A 16,905-nucleotide genomic window follows, 5' to 3' on the forward strand; every position below is an offset into this window, starting at 1 on the left:
ATGCTTGACAACTGACTCACATTTATGACAGCTACAGTGTCCCGGAGTCATATGATCCCCTTTTGCAACCTCTGACAAGCAAAGTCAAACCAGATTCATTTAACAACTGGGTTACTAATATAACAACTGCAGTGATTTACTTAACAAAGGTGGCAAAAAAAGTCATAAAATAGGGCAAAACTCACTTAACAAATTTCTCTACTTAACAACATAAATGTTGGGCTCAATTGTGGTCACCAGTTGAGAACTGCCTGTAATCTAAGGTTACATACTACATACTCTCTGCTCAGGGCAGACAGATACGGATAGAATTGTTCTGCACATGAATTTTAAAAATCAAAATCTCTGAAAGCCTTGCTAAGTTATTGCTCTTGAAACCAGAAAGATAATATTTTCTGGAGGGCTTGTTCCAGAATTGAGGCATCTTAACTTAATTGCTTCTATTATCATGAAAAGACTAATATTGCTTTCAGAGAATAAAAACATTGGTTGAACCAGATTTTTAAGAAGCGGGTTTTTTAAACTATCCAAGATCCTCTCGTCTCAAAGCGTTGCATTTTTTTTTTTAAAAAAAGCACCGTGTTATTCTATGTATCTTAGGGCTGACAGCATGCTGCTCAAGACAGCCAGAAAATCTGTCAGATATTCAGAAGGAATCATGAGCAGATTCCAAATAACAATTCAAATAATCATTGCAATCTTGAGAGATATCCCCACAACCACAGTTTTAGATCTTTAGTAAAAACATCTTGTCTAGTTTCGATGATCTCATCAGATTTTGGCAATTATCGTAACTGAACATTTTTTCTCAGAGGGAGCTGCCCAGATCATCATCTGAGTTCACACAAGGGTGCCTGAGATCAGCAAATTTTGCTCACTGTTAATGTACTTCAACATGAACAAGAGCTGGAAGTGTTTCCAGTGAGTGATCATGTTTGTATTGAAACACAAGGTTGGGGGAAGAGTTGAGTAGCCAGATTTCCAGAATTATGTCAGAGAATTCAGATATGTTACAACCTTTGGCAAAAAACATCTCTGTTTGCCTTTTTTGCCTGCTCTGCTTCTGTTTCTGCTCCAGGGCTATCATATCTTGGGTACAAAGAACCATGCACCAGAGGGCAGCAAAGAGATACACAACTAAAATTACAATCCTTTGCTGCTCTCTAGCAGTGGCCTGGATATCTGCAGCCGAAATATGTTCATCTTACTTTTTTTTAAAAAAGGAGAAAAAACCCCTGTCATGACTGTGAAGGTATAAGGAAGGAGGAAAGAAGCAGGAAAAAAAATCTATGTAAATGTGTGTTTTTTCTGTGATGGGGGGAAAATAGAGAAAGCCGTGCAGGTCAGAGAAAAACATGTTTTTTAAAAAAAATTACAATGGCTTTTAAAGGAGGGGGGGCGCGGCATTGTAGCATTTTGCTTAGAATCTCAGGGACAATTTTGGGGGAAATGGCTAGCTAAGAAATCCAGAATGCCAAAGCAAAATACAATGTTTTATTCAGAAGAGTCAAAAAGTCAGAAAGATGACTGTTCCACATTTTTAATATCTGCAGCAACACGGAAACAGCATTCTTCAACATTTTGCTGGACAACAGAAAGTGCCAGGAAATTGCATCAATATGAACACCAACCTGTTCAGGTTTGCTCCAATGTTATTGACAATATATATTTCTCACAGACGAACACTATACAGAAGCCTGATGATGGCAGATGAGATTCTGGAGTTGAGTTTGGTTGTAAAAAGAAATCACACCTCCTTGTTATCTTTTCTTTTCCTAACTATTGATATGAGTTCCAGGGGAGAGAGGGATAAAATATTGTGCCCTTGAAGATCTGCTACAGTGATGATGCACATAAGCATATTCTTCTCAAGAAGAGGAAGTAGCCAATGTTGATGTCATGTTCTGGAATCTAGGAAAGAGGAGTGGGAGTCCTTGGTTCTCTCTGAGCTTTTTTTTTTTTTTTTTTGGCAGATGTTTCATTACCTAAACTAGGTCACATCATCAGTGATTAACTAGTATAGGAAGCCCCGCCCCCCCATTAAAATATTATTTATTCTTAATATTAAAAAGAGGCAGGATAGCAGGAGTAGGATTCTACCGGTTCAGACAGGTTCAGGAGAACCAGATGTTAAAGTTACATCTGGTTTGCCAAACCGGTATTTCAACCAACCGGCTGGCCCCGCCCAGCCTGTTTTTGCCCTCCCAGAGGCCCAGGGGAAGCTTCCAGACCCTTAGGAGGGAGAAAACGGCCTCCTCCAGGCTCTGGAGGCCCACCGGAAGCTAGAAATAGGAAGTTCCTGTAGGCCATGTCCACCATGGCCACGGCCACCCAGCAACCGGGCAGCGAACTGCTTGCTGGGATTTTTGAATCCCACTCCTGCAGGATAGAATATTTCCCCAAAGGAGAAGAGGAGGGAAAAATCTTAACAAAGGCAGAAAGCAATCTTCCTGCCATGGGAAAATAAATTTAAGCAGAAGCTTGAAGAGGCTGGTTTTTAACAATGGAGATTTTGTATACAAAATCTCCATTCGGAAAGACTGGGCCATCTTATTCATAAACAAAACGCCTTCAGCCACAGCTCTCACAGAAGACTGGAGCTGGTGGGATTAAGAATTTATACCCTCCCATCCAAATTCTAAGAACAGGACATAACCTTTAGGACATGATTACCCACCACTATTAGAATAGCAAAAGACACAAAGCTCACTACACTGCACAACCCCCTGGAGCATGTCAATCACCAAACTCTGGAACCCTATAAAAATCCATCCACTCACTCAGCCATTTTGTCAGCCACTCCAGAAACATGCTGCTGTCACTGAAGTTTCTAGAAACCAAATAAACAGAGACCTTCTTTCCTCGTAGCCAGCCTCCATTTTATTTCCAGCATCCTTCTTCTGGCTTGAAACCAGTCCAGATTTTTCTTCCAACACTAGTGTGGGCAATGAAACAGACTAGCACTGATGATGTTACCTATTTTGATTAATGAAACGTTTGCAGAAAAAACAAAGCAGCTCAGAGAGCACCAATGACCCGTACATTCAACCCCAAGCTACAAATATTCTCCTTCCTTGTTAAGATGAACTTGGTTTGCAGTGTTGAGAATGAGGCCATTTGTATCCAGTGTTATATTTTACATTCAATTTGATGCTGAATGCAAATACAGATAATCCTTGATTTACGATTACAACTGAGTCCAAAATCTCCATTGCCAAGCAAGGTGGCTGTTCAGTGAGTTGCACCCAATTTTTTGACCTGTTTTTTTGCCATGGTTGTTAAGCGAATTACTGCAATTGTTAGTGAACCATGTGATCATTAAGCAAATCTGGTTTTCCTCAGTGACTTAGCTTGCTAGTAAGGTTGCAAATGGTGATCCCATGACACCAAAATACTGCAACCATCATAAATATATACCTGTTGCCAAGCTCCTGAATGTTGATCACAGAACTGTGGAGAATCAGTGATGGTCATAAGTTTGAGAAATGGGTATAAGTCACTTTTTTGACTGACTGCTGTTCTAACTTTGAACCGTGACTAAATGAATGAATGATTGGTTGTAAGTCAAGGATTACCTGTAGCTCTTTCCCAACCAAGGCAAAGTTCGCTTTTCCTGCTTCAGAGATGTGAGCCAGTTCATATTGCTACCCAGGTCAAAAGAATAATATTGTCCTGAGAATAATATATAGTCCTTATTTAGTGACTGCCTCCTGCAGTGATCACTCACAGTTACAATGGAGGTGAAAAAGTAACTTTGTGACCAATCTTCACATTTATGACCTTTGTAGGTCTGTAAAGTGAAGCAAAACTGAAGGAATCCACAATGTCACGTAGCAGGGGAATGAAAACTCAATCGCCTGAATGAAAAGCAAATGCTTTCTACTTGTTAGCCAAGAATTAGTGTTGACTGGGGCTAAGAAAGATCAGCAAAAGGGAAAGGGGAATGCCTGTGTTCAGAAAGATACCTAGAATCTCCATTATGTTTTAGGTAAGAGAATATTGCAAAAGCAGAAGACCTTGAAAAGAATAAGGGAGCTGTGAGTATCATTTGCTATATTTCAGATCTTGCTAAGTGTTGGTTTGACAGCTAGCATAGAAATCTACAGGAATTTCCTTTCCCCAGGGAGCAGGAAAAGTGTATATACACACACACACACACAAACACACACACACACACACAGAGCATGTGAAAATTAAAATTAAACACGTTTGGTTTTTTAAAAACCATTCAAAAATTTTCTGCTATAAATGTAATTGAAATTGTGGTAAAAAGCTGCTCTTATAAACTTCAGAATGCAAAGTTGACTTTTTCGGGTATCTTTCTCAGTTAAAGCTGAAAGTATTGGATAGCCAGATGGCCCTGAAGAGTAAAATATTTATGACAGAGAGATGGAGATGAAAATCTGACTATCTCGGCTTTCTCCATCAACCCTTCCGAAATGCTCCAATTACAGAGATTCGGCAACACATTGCTCAGCTGCGACATACTACCTTATTCCAAACTGAATCGATCAACTGCAGATTTCCCCAATTTCTCATCATTGTAAATCTATCAATTTCAATTCCTCTCAATTTGTTATTGAGGGAGGGGATAAATTAATTGTCAATGTTGATTAATCCTGATTCCATATTAGATTTAGATTTTTTAAAAAAAAAATCCACCAAAAATTTACAACTTGTGCATATTTAACAGAATAACAGAGTAGGAAGGGACCTTGGAGGTCTTCTAGTCCACCCCCCCTTGCTCAGGCAGAAAACCTTTACCATTTTAGACGTATGGGTGACCAAATCTCTTCTTAAAAACTTCCAGTAATTGAGCACCCACAACTTATGGAGGTAAGTCATTCCACTGATCAATTGTTTAATTGTCAGGAAATTTATCCTTAGCTCTAAGTTGCTTCTCTCCTTGATTAGTTTCCATCCATTGGTTCTTGTCCTGCATTCAGGTATTTTGGAGAATAGCTTGACTCCCTCTTCTTTGTGGCAGCCCCTGAGATATTGGAACATTGCTATCATATCACCCCTAGTCCTTCTTTTCATTAAACTATACATACCCAATTCCAGCAACCATTCTTTATATGTTTTAGCCTCCAGTCCCCTATTATATGTTTTAGCCTGCACTCTTTCTTTATCCTAATATGTAATTGGTTCATTTTGGTTTTGCCTAATAACCAGCATTTTTCTGTGTGTAGGCTTTTCCTTAATAAATTATCTCCAATTAACAAACAGCATTGCAACATTTGGAGAAGGATGGAACTCAAGAACTGTGTTTCAGGCCATGTCCTACTTGAAAATACAAAATTAAGTTTGCATCGAAGTGTGCAATAGACACAATTTACTGCCCTTCTTTAATAATTATTAACATGCTATTTTTTAATCCTAACCTGTACACAGCTTAGCGTTACCATTGTGATTAAGGTGGCATGGTAGTTGACTAAATATATAATATTTTACAAGGTAGGGAAGAGGGGAATGCTCCCACAACACTCAAAGGAAATTCACTTCCCATACAAAATGGATGTAACCATTCTGAAATGTAACAGCAACTCTCTATTCCAGGGATGTCCAACCTTGACAACTTTAAGAACTGTGGACTTCATCTTCCAGAATTCCCTAGTCCATGGCTGGGGAATTCAGGGAGATGAAGTCCAGAGGTCTTAATGTTGCTACGATTGGCCACCCCTTTTCATTGGGTCTCTCTTCTCAGTAACATGGTAGGGATGTGTGTGTGTGCCTCTCTCTCTCTCTCTCTCTCTCTCTCTCTGTGTGTGTGTGTGTGTGTGTGCTTTCTGCCAACTCTTAACCATTAAGGGAATATTTGAATGAGTTTTAATTTCTCCCCACCCTTCTTTGTACAAGCATATTATTCAGAATGGTTTTTAAGCACCTCTTATGCTTGCTCTGCCTAAACCTGAGCCGCTTCCTTATGATGACACTCTAAACATTCACAGCCTACCTTACACTTAGCTAAACAATGCATGACTCACAAATGACTCAGAAGGCCACTGTCAGGTCTCATTCAAGCATAATGAGGCATGAAAAGCTGATTTGAAATTAAATTTACATCAGTACTACAGCAAAAGAGGGGGGATTGAAAACAGCAACAACAATAATATTTAATAGTGAGATCATGGCACAATACCACAAAATGCATAAAACCCAGCATTTATTTTTTTTTATTAGATTTTTATCCCATCTATATTATTTTATAGGAGACTCAAGATGGTGAATGCACCTAATGTTGCCTCTTCTTTCTATTTTCTCCACAACAGCAACCCTGTGAGATAGGTTTGGCTGAGAGAATATGACTTTTTTATTAGCATTATTAGGATTGTCCCAAAGGGGCTTTTCCAAAAGGCAGTTAGATTTTCTTGTTTTGCTTTTTCATTTTTCTAAGTCCAGCTGCCTTTTGGGAAAACTGTTAGATCGGGTAAGGAGAGGCGCGAGACCAGTGTACTTCAAGCTCTTTATTTCATGTATAGATCTGTACAAGATCTTGGAGCCGTGGCAGCCCTTCATATAGGCATTGCTCGCGGCTCGCCAGCCAAAGACAGGTCTTTGAATCTCCCACGGTTGATTCATAGCGGACCAATCACTGCAGCTTAGTTGACCAATCCTATTGCGATAAGTATAGACCAATCAGAATTTGATATTTGGAGTATGTTAATACAGAACAAAACATCTTTGGGACAACCATGACCGGATGATTGGGACTCTCCATTCATTAGAGTTATTAACTTCAAGATAGCAAAGGATTACATCCTTTTACTTGATTTCCAATTTCCACATCATACACTTAAGTGTTTGGGCACACTGGTAAAAGCAAATTAGGGGTGGAGATGGAGAGTTTTTAATTGTAGGCCTGGAGATCAAGCAAACCTGTTTAGCACATCAGAAATATTAGAAAATCTTAGAAAATACCCACCCAGTATTGTCAGTTTTCCATCCAATAATTGATCCTTTGGGTTTGGTAAGGCTAGTATGAGAGGAGGAAGTTTTATTGCCACTCTTATGCAACCCTTTTGGGGATTTTCTCGCTTCCTTTCCTTCCTGGCTAATAAAAAGAGTCAGGTTTGAAATTGGGTCCCCCAACACCAGGTAAGAAATATGATAGGTGGAACTTGAGAAAAGAACAGAGTTGAAGACATTGTGTTGCCACTAGCAAGAAGCAGGTTCTGGGGTTTTTATTTTTTTGACAAACACAGCTTCTCAAGCATGTCTATAACATGTTTACATGTGCCTGAACATGTACCAATAGGTCAGAAGGAAACATATCAGCACGTGCATATGTGTCTTCTTGCATCGTTCCCCTCCATCGAAACAGACTGAAAAAACCTGTATTGGAGTGATAATTTTTGTTCCCAATATATTTTCAATGGAACTTTTGCCAGGAAAATTGCTTTATGAGCAAGGAATGCAGCCTTGCCTGTTTAGGCTTTGAATAAACCTGGTCCAGAGGCATCATCATGATTCAACAAAGACAATATCCCAGTGTGGAAAAAGGGTGGCCTGTGGAAACATATCTAACTGCTTTATTAAGTATTTTTCCCCTGGTATCCAGGCTAATTAATTCATGCCTTCAAGTCAGTGATAATTCTTGGGAACTTCTTAGAGAAGTCTTGCAATTTTCCTGGCAAGATTTTCAGAAGTGGTTTGCTCTTGTTTACTTCCTAGGGCTGAGAGAGACAGTGACTGGCCAAGGTCACCCAGATGGCTTTATCCCTAAAATGGGACTGTAACCCAGAGTCTCCTGGTTTCTAGACCAGCACCTTAACCACCACACCAAAATGCTATCAGGATGGATTCCAGAAAGATATCCAGAAAAATGGGAGATTCATTTTCCCATGAAGGTGTTGCAGAATAATAAAGTACAAAATGGGATGAGGAAGAAAGGTAACCCATGTTCCATTCTTTTATTTACAGCATCTCTTATATTTATAGCTTTTTCTTTTTTTGCAAAGTTTGAGTACAGACCATGTTCATTGCATTTTATCTCAACAACAACCTTGTGAGGTAGGTCGGACTGAGAGACACCAACTGATTCAAGGACATTCAGCAAATCTTGCGGTTAAGTGAGAGCCAGTGTAGTTAAGGTGTTTCTAGGATCAAATAGATTGTGGTTTAGTCCATTCTCAGCCATGTAAAATCACTGGGTGACTCAGGGCTAGTTATTCTTTTACATCCCAGCCCACCTTGCAGGATTGGTGTTGAGAGGGAAAACAGGAGGTACACTCACTTTGAGCTGGCAAACCAAAGAGAGAATATAAATCTCATAAATAAACTTGAACACAACTCTCTCCAATCCCTGTAGTATTAAGAGAGGTCTGCTTTTTCATTTTTTCCACTGTTTTCATATTGTTCATTTTAAGAATAATAGCCTTTTTGTGGGGCAGAATTTTTCTCCCATACTATCATGACTTTTAATGAAAAATATATCATTGGCAAAGTCAGAAGAGAAAAGACATCAATCAGTTTATGCATTTATAAGTCAGTGGCGATATTGATGCTGTTGAAGAAAAAGAAGAAGCAAAATAAACAACACCCAAACCCCAAGCCGACAGATTTCCCCGTATATAAGCAATAGGGATACTTTACAATAAATCTGGGGATTACACTGTCTGTCATGCTATACAGAAAGCTTCGACTGATGAACTCACTTGGAAAATAATATTTGACTTATGACTCTGGCTTTAAAAGGAATAAATTCCAGGATCCAGTCTTTTGGAGGATGCCTCTGCTTTTTTCTTGCAGCCTTCTAGAATGTCTCCGGTTGGCCCCTGTACAATTCAGGGCACCAGATAAAGTAAACTGTAATCAGATCCAAAGGAGCTTTTAGGCTTGGGAGGGAGAACAACAAAGGATAAATGAGTGTTGGAAGGCCATTCCTTTTGACTCAGAGGAAAACTAGGCAGCCACAAACCTACAACCTTCTTCAACCTCAGAACTGTTATCAGATTAGCTTCAGTCTTCCTCTCTTTGTATATAGGGACATCCAGAGAAGCTGCTCGGGGAAACAGAGATGGTGACTGCAATGTTCATTTTAAAAGGGGTGGACCTTTAATCACATTGTTGAGGTTGTCACCATCTTGGCTTTTTTAACTCTCTTCCACAGTGTTCCTGATAATATACAAAATGTTCCTTTTCTTGCATTGCTGCTTGGTTGCTGATGTGACCAGCTGGCTGAGGAATCATGAGAGTGAGGGAATTCTCATGTTGATACTGCTTTCTGATCTTATACCTGGTTGAGCGTTGCGATTCAGCTTGGATTGCATCCTGTCATCTGGAGTGTACGCAGAGGTGGTATTCAGCAAGTTCTGACCAGTTCTGGAGAATTGCCAGTAGTGGAAATTTTGAGTAGTTTGGGGAACCGGCAAATGCCACCTCTGCCCTGCCCTGCCCCCAACTAGTCTCTGCCTCCCGAGTTCCAGCTGATTGGCTGGGTCTTCGTTTGTTGCCCTGCACAGGAGAACAGAGCTGGAAATCAGGTTAGTGGGGTGAGGAGGGAATTGGATTTTGCAGTAACCTTCCTTTGCCACACCCACTAAGCCACCAAGCCACACCCACAGGACCAGTAGTAAAAAAATTTTGAATCCCACCACTGAGTATATGCTCCAATCAATACTAGGATTCTAGGCCTGACATGTTTGTGCTGTTCTTTGCTGCCCAGATAAAATTTCCCCCCAAAGTATTACTGGTGTATGCCCCAAGACTGAATTCAGTTGCTCATTTGAAAAAGGTGATGTCCTCATTTCAGTAAGTTTTGCTTATGTGGAATTCTGGACAAAAGCACACCACAAAAGTTTATATGCAGTTAGAAGAATTAAACATTTCAGGATTTCACTTTTTGATTCCTGGCTGTCACTCCAGAAGTGGTGGGATTGCTCCTGAGATTGGAATGTAGAATGGAGAAAAACTTTAATATCAGAAGCAATGAAAGACTTGGATCGCTCTGAACCAAGACATTGGTTTTTGTATTTGGAAGGCATAAAATTAGATGTTGGACCTATTGCATGGCAGACACATATACAAAGTTGTGGGCTTTATTTTATTTTTTAAAGTGGATGGATTTATGGTGATGAGCCAGATGGAAAAGCAGACCTTTCATACTGTTCTGCTTTATTCTCTACAATTGGTTGTTTTCACATGATAGGCTCTTTTTAGTTAACAAAAAAGAGGTCAATTGCAGTTGGAATTCAGAAAGAACAAAAAAGTCTTAACAGGAGTTGCCTACAGAAATCAACAGATCATAGAATATGTATTTGTTTATTATAGTAAAGGTCACTCGCTGAACTGCAGATATTTTGAAGAGTAACTCTCATTATCATGAAGCTGTGGTGGTGCAGTAATTAGAATGCAGTACTGCAAGGTACTTCTGCTGCCTGCCAGCTGCCTGCAATTTGGCAGTTCGAATCTCAGCAGGCTCAAGGTTGACTCAGCCTTCCATCCTTCCAAGATCAGGAAAATGAGGGCCTAGATTGTTGGGGGCAAAATGCTGACTCTGTAAACCACTTAGAGAGGGCGGTAAAGCACTGTTAAGCGGTATGTAAGTGTAAATGCTATTGCTGATAACTTTTGCTATCCGCTAGATCTGATAGGAACTAAAATCCAGGACACCAGGAGAAAACAATGTTAGGTTTTCTATCTCTGATTTAAAAGATTGTTTGGCATTAGCCTATGTCTTGACACTTACGTTTTAAATTAAACTTAGCTTCCATGTTTCCAGGCTTCCCCTCCTTACAAATTGCTTTGTTTAATGCATTGGACAGGTTCACTGGGCTGGTTATACTCCAGGGTTTATCTGATTAACTTGGGTTTAAATAGCTGCATGGTTAGCCTAGAGTTGACAGTACACAGGGTACCATAATATTAGGGGTGCGATTCAACCTGTATAACAACTGGTTCAGTGAGCGCACGCTTTGTGTGTACATGTACATGCACAGAGCATTTGCTACTGACCTTCTCCAGCAATCTCCATGTCAGTGGTGGGATTCAATTTTTTTTACTACTGGTTCTGTGGACATGGTATTGAAAAATGACTATAAGATGACAGAACTACCACCACCTTAGAAGCTGTCAGTGCTTAGATTTCTCTGTGACATTTGCTTATGTTTTAGAATTTAGGTCTGAGTTTCCTCTCCTTGACTTATAAATAATGAAAGAGAAAGAAACTCAGCAACTGATCCTTGGCTAGTTAGTCCATGGAGGTTTGTGAGATGAAATTGAAAATTTGCTTTTTCATTTAAAAATGACCAAAATAGCAGCAGCATCGTTGTCAAAATGCAATATAATAAAGTATAGCAGGTGTGGAGTCCTGCAAACTGTTCTCTCTGAAGTTCTCTTTGAAATGAATTTTATCTAGCTCATATATTTTCATCAGTAAGTCATCATTTTGAATAACGGAAAGAGGGATGCTATGTAAATGTTTTTTTCCCCCTGTACTGGAGAGTTATACAGTAGAGAAAATAGTGTGGGATGTGTAAATGTTTGACTTATAAGGGGAATGAAGTGTGACCAAAGATCTTCATCATTTAGTGCTCTATTAAGAAGACAATAAAAAGCAATGGGACTGACTTCCCACTACACACACACACACACACACACACACACACACACACACACACACACACACAGAAAGACAGAGAGAGAGAGAGAATATCTATCTATCTATCTATTATCTATCTATCTATCTATCTATCTATCTATCTATCTATCTATCTATCTATCTATCTATCTAACCACACATACACACGCACGCACACATATTCAGTATGTACATTTTGTTGTTTTATTTAAAGTATATTGTATTATCTGATTGCTGTTGTTGCTTATTAAGTGTGTGAGAGAAACAACCCACAGCATTCCTTTACTGTAGAGATTGATTTTTGAGACTACCAGGAAATTTCTGAATTAGGAAAAGATTCTGGAAGAAGCCTTTTACCTTTTCTGTCCATTCATGTTGAATAAATAATTTTCCTTTCAAGATTTATGTCTGGCAAACATGAAAGGGGGGTGGGGGGGGGGGAGATTGAAAATGGCAGGAAAACACCATTGTTTCCATTAATTAAGATTTCAGAGATCAAGAAAGATGGGGTAGACATGAGAATGAGAACTGAAAACATATGTGCATACATACATACATACGTATGTACGTATGTATGTACGTATGTACATACAGATTAGCTACCATTGCATCTCTGAAATGCTTTTTTGCCTTCAGCTCAGGTCCTCATATGTCAATACTTTTCAGAAGAGTGAGATGTTAAGCTATTAGATTAGTTGGCAAGATATGTGCATTTTGACCTATTGTACTCGGTCATATGGCTGGCATCAGAAAGACAAATTAAGAATGAAACTTGTTTATTTTGATGAATGACACAGAGGTAGGAGAGCATAAAACATATGCACTAATGCCAATTTCTTACAAGCAGTGCCTATGCCACTGATTGTCAAAAATACAGTTTCTTTTTTACCAAATAAAATGCAAAGTAAATGTGGTGTAGATAAGGTGTTGGATTAAGACTCGGGCAGTGGTGGGATTCAAATTTTTTTTACTATTGGTTCTATGGGGTGGCTTGGTGGGCGTGGCAGGGGAAGGATACAGTAAAATCTCCATTCCCATCCCACTCAGGGGGAAGGATACTGCAAAAACCCCATTCCCTCCTGTTTAGGTAATTTCCCATTAGGAGAATGAGTGCACACAGGGAGACGTAGTGAGAGTGCTATTGAATAACACACGTCCAGCACACAGATACACTGAATAGTAAAATGTAGGTTTTTACTTCCAGTAAACAGTTAAGCAAAGTCCAACAAGCAGTCCAAGTCATACACGGTTATAGCAGTCAGTTTTTAGGCCAGGGATAATCCAAATAACAAAGTCCAGTATCATAAATAGTTCGGTAATCAGACTCACATTAATCCAAGAAGAATGACTATCAGCAACAGTCAATAGGGAAAATATTCAGGAACCAAAAAACAGCGAACATCAGAACATTGACCAACTAGCAACTAGCAACACTCTCTGGGAAACCAGGTTTCTTGCTTCATTTTATGGCTGTTTGAGGAACCACACCCAATTACAATTTTTAGCATTCCCTTAAAGAGACAGTATTAAAATGTCTATCCTGGTTTATATATTTCCAACCCAACTGTTAGGTGACTTACATTTGCAATATTCTCCCCTTTGGGTAGGACAATATATACAACCTTACATTTTAAGTCCATAATCCTTACAGGAAGCCTTATGCTTTACAGACCTTTGGGCTTTTGTAAAATGATCTGCAATGTTATTTTCTGACATGCAGTACTCTAGTTTAATCATTTTACTTTGTACACATAGTCTCATATTTAAATATCTTAAATCTGTGTGTTTTGATTTTGTCTTTACAGCAAGATTTGAAGCCATCTGTATTGCTGATTGGTTGTCTTCATAAACAACAATAGGGATCTGTTACATCAATTCCCATATCAATCAACAGTTGCTTATAACAAACTAAATCTCTACATAATAAAGACAAACATGAAAATTCAGCCTCCATTGTTGATAAACTTAAATGTTTCTGTTGAATAGATCTCCATCCAATCAACGCCTTTCCTAATAATACTACAGTACCTGATGTGGATTTACGTGGATTTACGTCTGTAGCAAAACTTGCATCGGCATATGCAGTTAGACTTAGTTCATCCTTAGGCTCCAAATACAATGCATAATGCATTGTTTGTTTCAGATACCTTAACACACACTAAGCAGCTTGCCAATGTCTTTCACTTGACTCAGCATTAAATCTCGCTAATTGATTAACATTGTATGTTATATCTGGCCTTGACCAATTACTAAGATAAGATAAGCTACCAATCAAAGACTGATAAATGTTCTTATCAAAAACAGGACTTTGAACATCACTATTGCTAAACTCCTGGCTCATTGGTGTTTTAGCCGGTTTACAATGTTCCATTTTAAACCTTTTAGTAATTGGTTAATTTTACCTGCCTGTGAGATTTTGTATCCTCCCCTAGTTCTATCTATCTTTAAACCAATATATTGTTTAATTTCTCCTGTTTTATCTTAAATTTCTTCTCTAACAGTGACATTATTTTAGTAGCTTCTTGTTCAGTTTTGGTGATGAATGCTATGTCATCAGTGAACAATAGCAACAATGAAATTATACCATTACTTTCTTTTTAAAACAAACATGGATCAGCCATGCCAGCTACAAAACCTATCTTAGTTAATTCCTTAACTATGCACTGGTTCCACTCATATCCTGATTGCTTCAATCCATAATGACTCTTTTTCAACCTCAAGCAGTCAGTTGTATTATCATTTTTTATAACTAAAGGTTTCTTTAAATATATAGTGTATTGCAACGGTGCATGCAGATATGCCGTCTCTACATCTAAATGATTTATAATGTATTTCTCCTTAGCTGCCCACACTAATGTTGCCCGTAACGTAGTAGCCTTCAGACTAGGCGCAAACCCCTCATCATAGTCATTTGCTGTCTGATTGAACCCTTGTGCTACTAACCTGGCTTTATGGGTAACAGTCCCATCCACACTAGTCTTAAGTTTATCAATCCATTTACACCCTATGGCATGTTTATATGGTGGTAACCTAACGCTTTCATATGCCTCCAGTCTTTGTAAGGATTTCAGTTCCTTATCCATTGCTTCCTGCCAAGCAGCCTGATCCTTAGCAGGATACAGTTTCAGTTCACTATAGTTACCAGGAACTGTATTCACTTGGCATATAACACTAGCCTGATATCTATCAGGTGGTCGTGTTACTCGGGTCGAACGTCTCGGTAATACAGGGCTTACTGGTGGACTCTCCTGTTCCACTTGCTCCTGTTTTTCTACCTCCTCCTGTGTCTATTCTCCTACCTCCTCCTGTGCCTGTTCTTCCTCTTTAATGGCTATTCGTGGTTTACTTATTTCATCTTTAGGAACTACTTTGGTTTCAATAATAACATCATTGCTGGATTCCTGTTCCAGTTTATTCCACCCAACATGCTCAAGAAATTTTGCACTAGCGCTACAATAAACATGAGCTGTGCCTGGACCCCAAAATCTAAATGATCTATGGTTGGCTTCGTAATCTACAAAAAATAATTTCCTAGCTCTATGTTGCCCTTTCAGTCTTACTTCTGAGGGAATATGCACCCATGCTGGAGCTCCAAATGTGTGTAGATAACTTAAATTTGGTTTTCTGCCATGCCAACGAGTGAATGGCAATTCACCAGTTGTTGTCTTAACTACATTGTTCAACACATGGTTACTACACATTATGGCCTCACCCCACAGTGTTTCAGGCAAACCTGAATCAGATAACATAGTGCGAGCCATGGCCTGCAACGTTTGCCCTCTTTGTTCTACAAACGAGTTATGTTGTGGTCTTTAAGGTGTAGAACGTTTATGCTCGACACCAGCCAATTTCAGCATTGTTTGGAATCTTTTGCTAACAAACTCAGTCCCATTATCAGTAACCAAAGTAATTACTTTACTCCTCATTTTTCTCTCAGCAAATCTTAGCCAGTGAAAGAAATGTTGGAATGTTTCTGTTTTGTTTTCATGAGATAGCAGAAACTGTACCGTGAGTAATGGTCCATTATACTCAAAATATAGCAGGCACCTCCCAAACTGGGTTTCTTAGGACCAATTATGTCAGCAAACACAATCTCTAAAGGTTCTTTGGTCTTAAACCCATTTAGTTTGTTTGCTGGAGTAACCTTGCTTTTCTCCTGACTACAGGCATTATAGTTTAAATACTTGCTACAGGGTTTTAATTTTACTCCCTCTGACAATTCAACAGTTTGTTTGAGCATTTTGAAATTAATGTGCCCCAGATGTCTATGTGGTAAATATATACATTCATCATGTGGCTTAACATTGTTATAAACCGTAAATCATTCTCTAAATAGCAGTAACACTTTTACCCTCTTTCTCTATTATACAGTTATCTCCCCTAACCAAAATTAACTAAAGCCCTTACTGGTAACAAATTAAATTTTAGTTTAGGTACATATAACATAGATAAATGCTCATTTACGCATGAACAATATGCAGTACCTTCACCTGATGCTTTAATCTTCCATCCATTTGCCAATGATACATGTTGTTTACTCGTGGACATCTTTATAAACCCTTTTCTATCTTTAGTAATGCACTGCGATGCTCCACTATCAACAAGCCACAAATCATGGTTTACAGTTGAACTTCTAGACATAGCTAAACTAACTTTCTTTTTAGCCTTCTGGTGATTACTAGTATTCTGTCATTTTCCCTTCTTACAGAATCTAGCTATATGTCCCCTAGCCCTTCAAGAAAAACATTTCCTAACAGTATAGGCAGTTGAACACAAATCCTCTTCTTGTGGTTGGTTCTTTCTCAGTTGGTCCCTATCCAGCCATCTTGCCTCTTCTAACAACCTTCTGGTTATGTCAGTTAATGTCAATTTATCTCTGGGCAGAACTTCCAGTAAAGATACATAATCATCATAACTCTCATCCAATGAGGAAAGAATGATGTAAACCTGATGCAGCTCTGAAAATATCAGTTCCTTTTCATGTAGCTCTTGAAAAGTTTTTTTCATGAGGTTCAAATGAGCTAACATATCTCCACCTTTCAGAAGACGTGCTCTCAATAGTTTACATATAAGATGTATGTGTGCACCTACACTGTCATGAATGTAAATCTTCAAATTCTAGGAGCAGACTCTTCTCCATGAATATGGGCTAGCTCCTGGTCACTCAGTGTTACAAAGAGCTCGTTTGTTGTTCTGTTTAAAGTCAGCTAACTTCTTGGCATCGTTCTCATCATCTGGATCCCAAGCATTTACATCCAGTGGATCTTGAACCACAGTCCGTAACCCTTCTCTACACAGAAGTAGACTGCACTTCATAGACCAGG

At 38.9% G+C, this 16,905-nt stretch overlaps 1 long non-coding RNA gene across 2 annotated transcripts in view; it reads left to right on the plus strand.

Moving 5' to 3' along the window:
- Positions 1–16,905, plus strand: part of LOC148127956 (uncharacterized) — a 221,976-nt gene that overhangs the window by 26,001 nt on the left and 179,070 nt on the right. The window contains exon 3 of one of the 2 annotated variants that reach the window (XR_015741239.1): positions 7,675–7,887. The exons of the other annotated variant lie outside the window; for it this stretch is intronic. This is a non-coding gene — a long non-coding RNA (uncharacterized LOC148127956). Of the gene's footprint in view, positions 1–7,674; positions 7,888–16,905 lie in introns of those variants that run through there. 2 annotated transcript variants of the gene reach the window in all.

Source organism: Pseudonaja textilis, chromosome 1 (assembly GCF_049901715.1).
Source record: "Pseudonaja textilis isolate UNSWEBS1 chromosome 1, rPseTex1.2, whole genome shotgun sequence".
In the NCBI taxonomy this organism is placed as follows: Eukaryota; Metazoa; Chordata; class Lepidosauria; order Squamata; family Elapidae; genus Pseudonaja; species Pseudonaja textilis.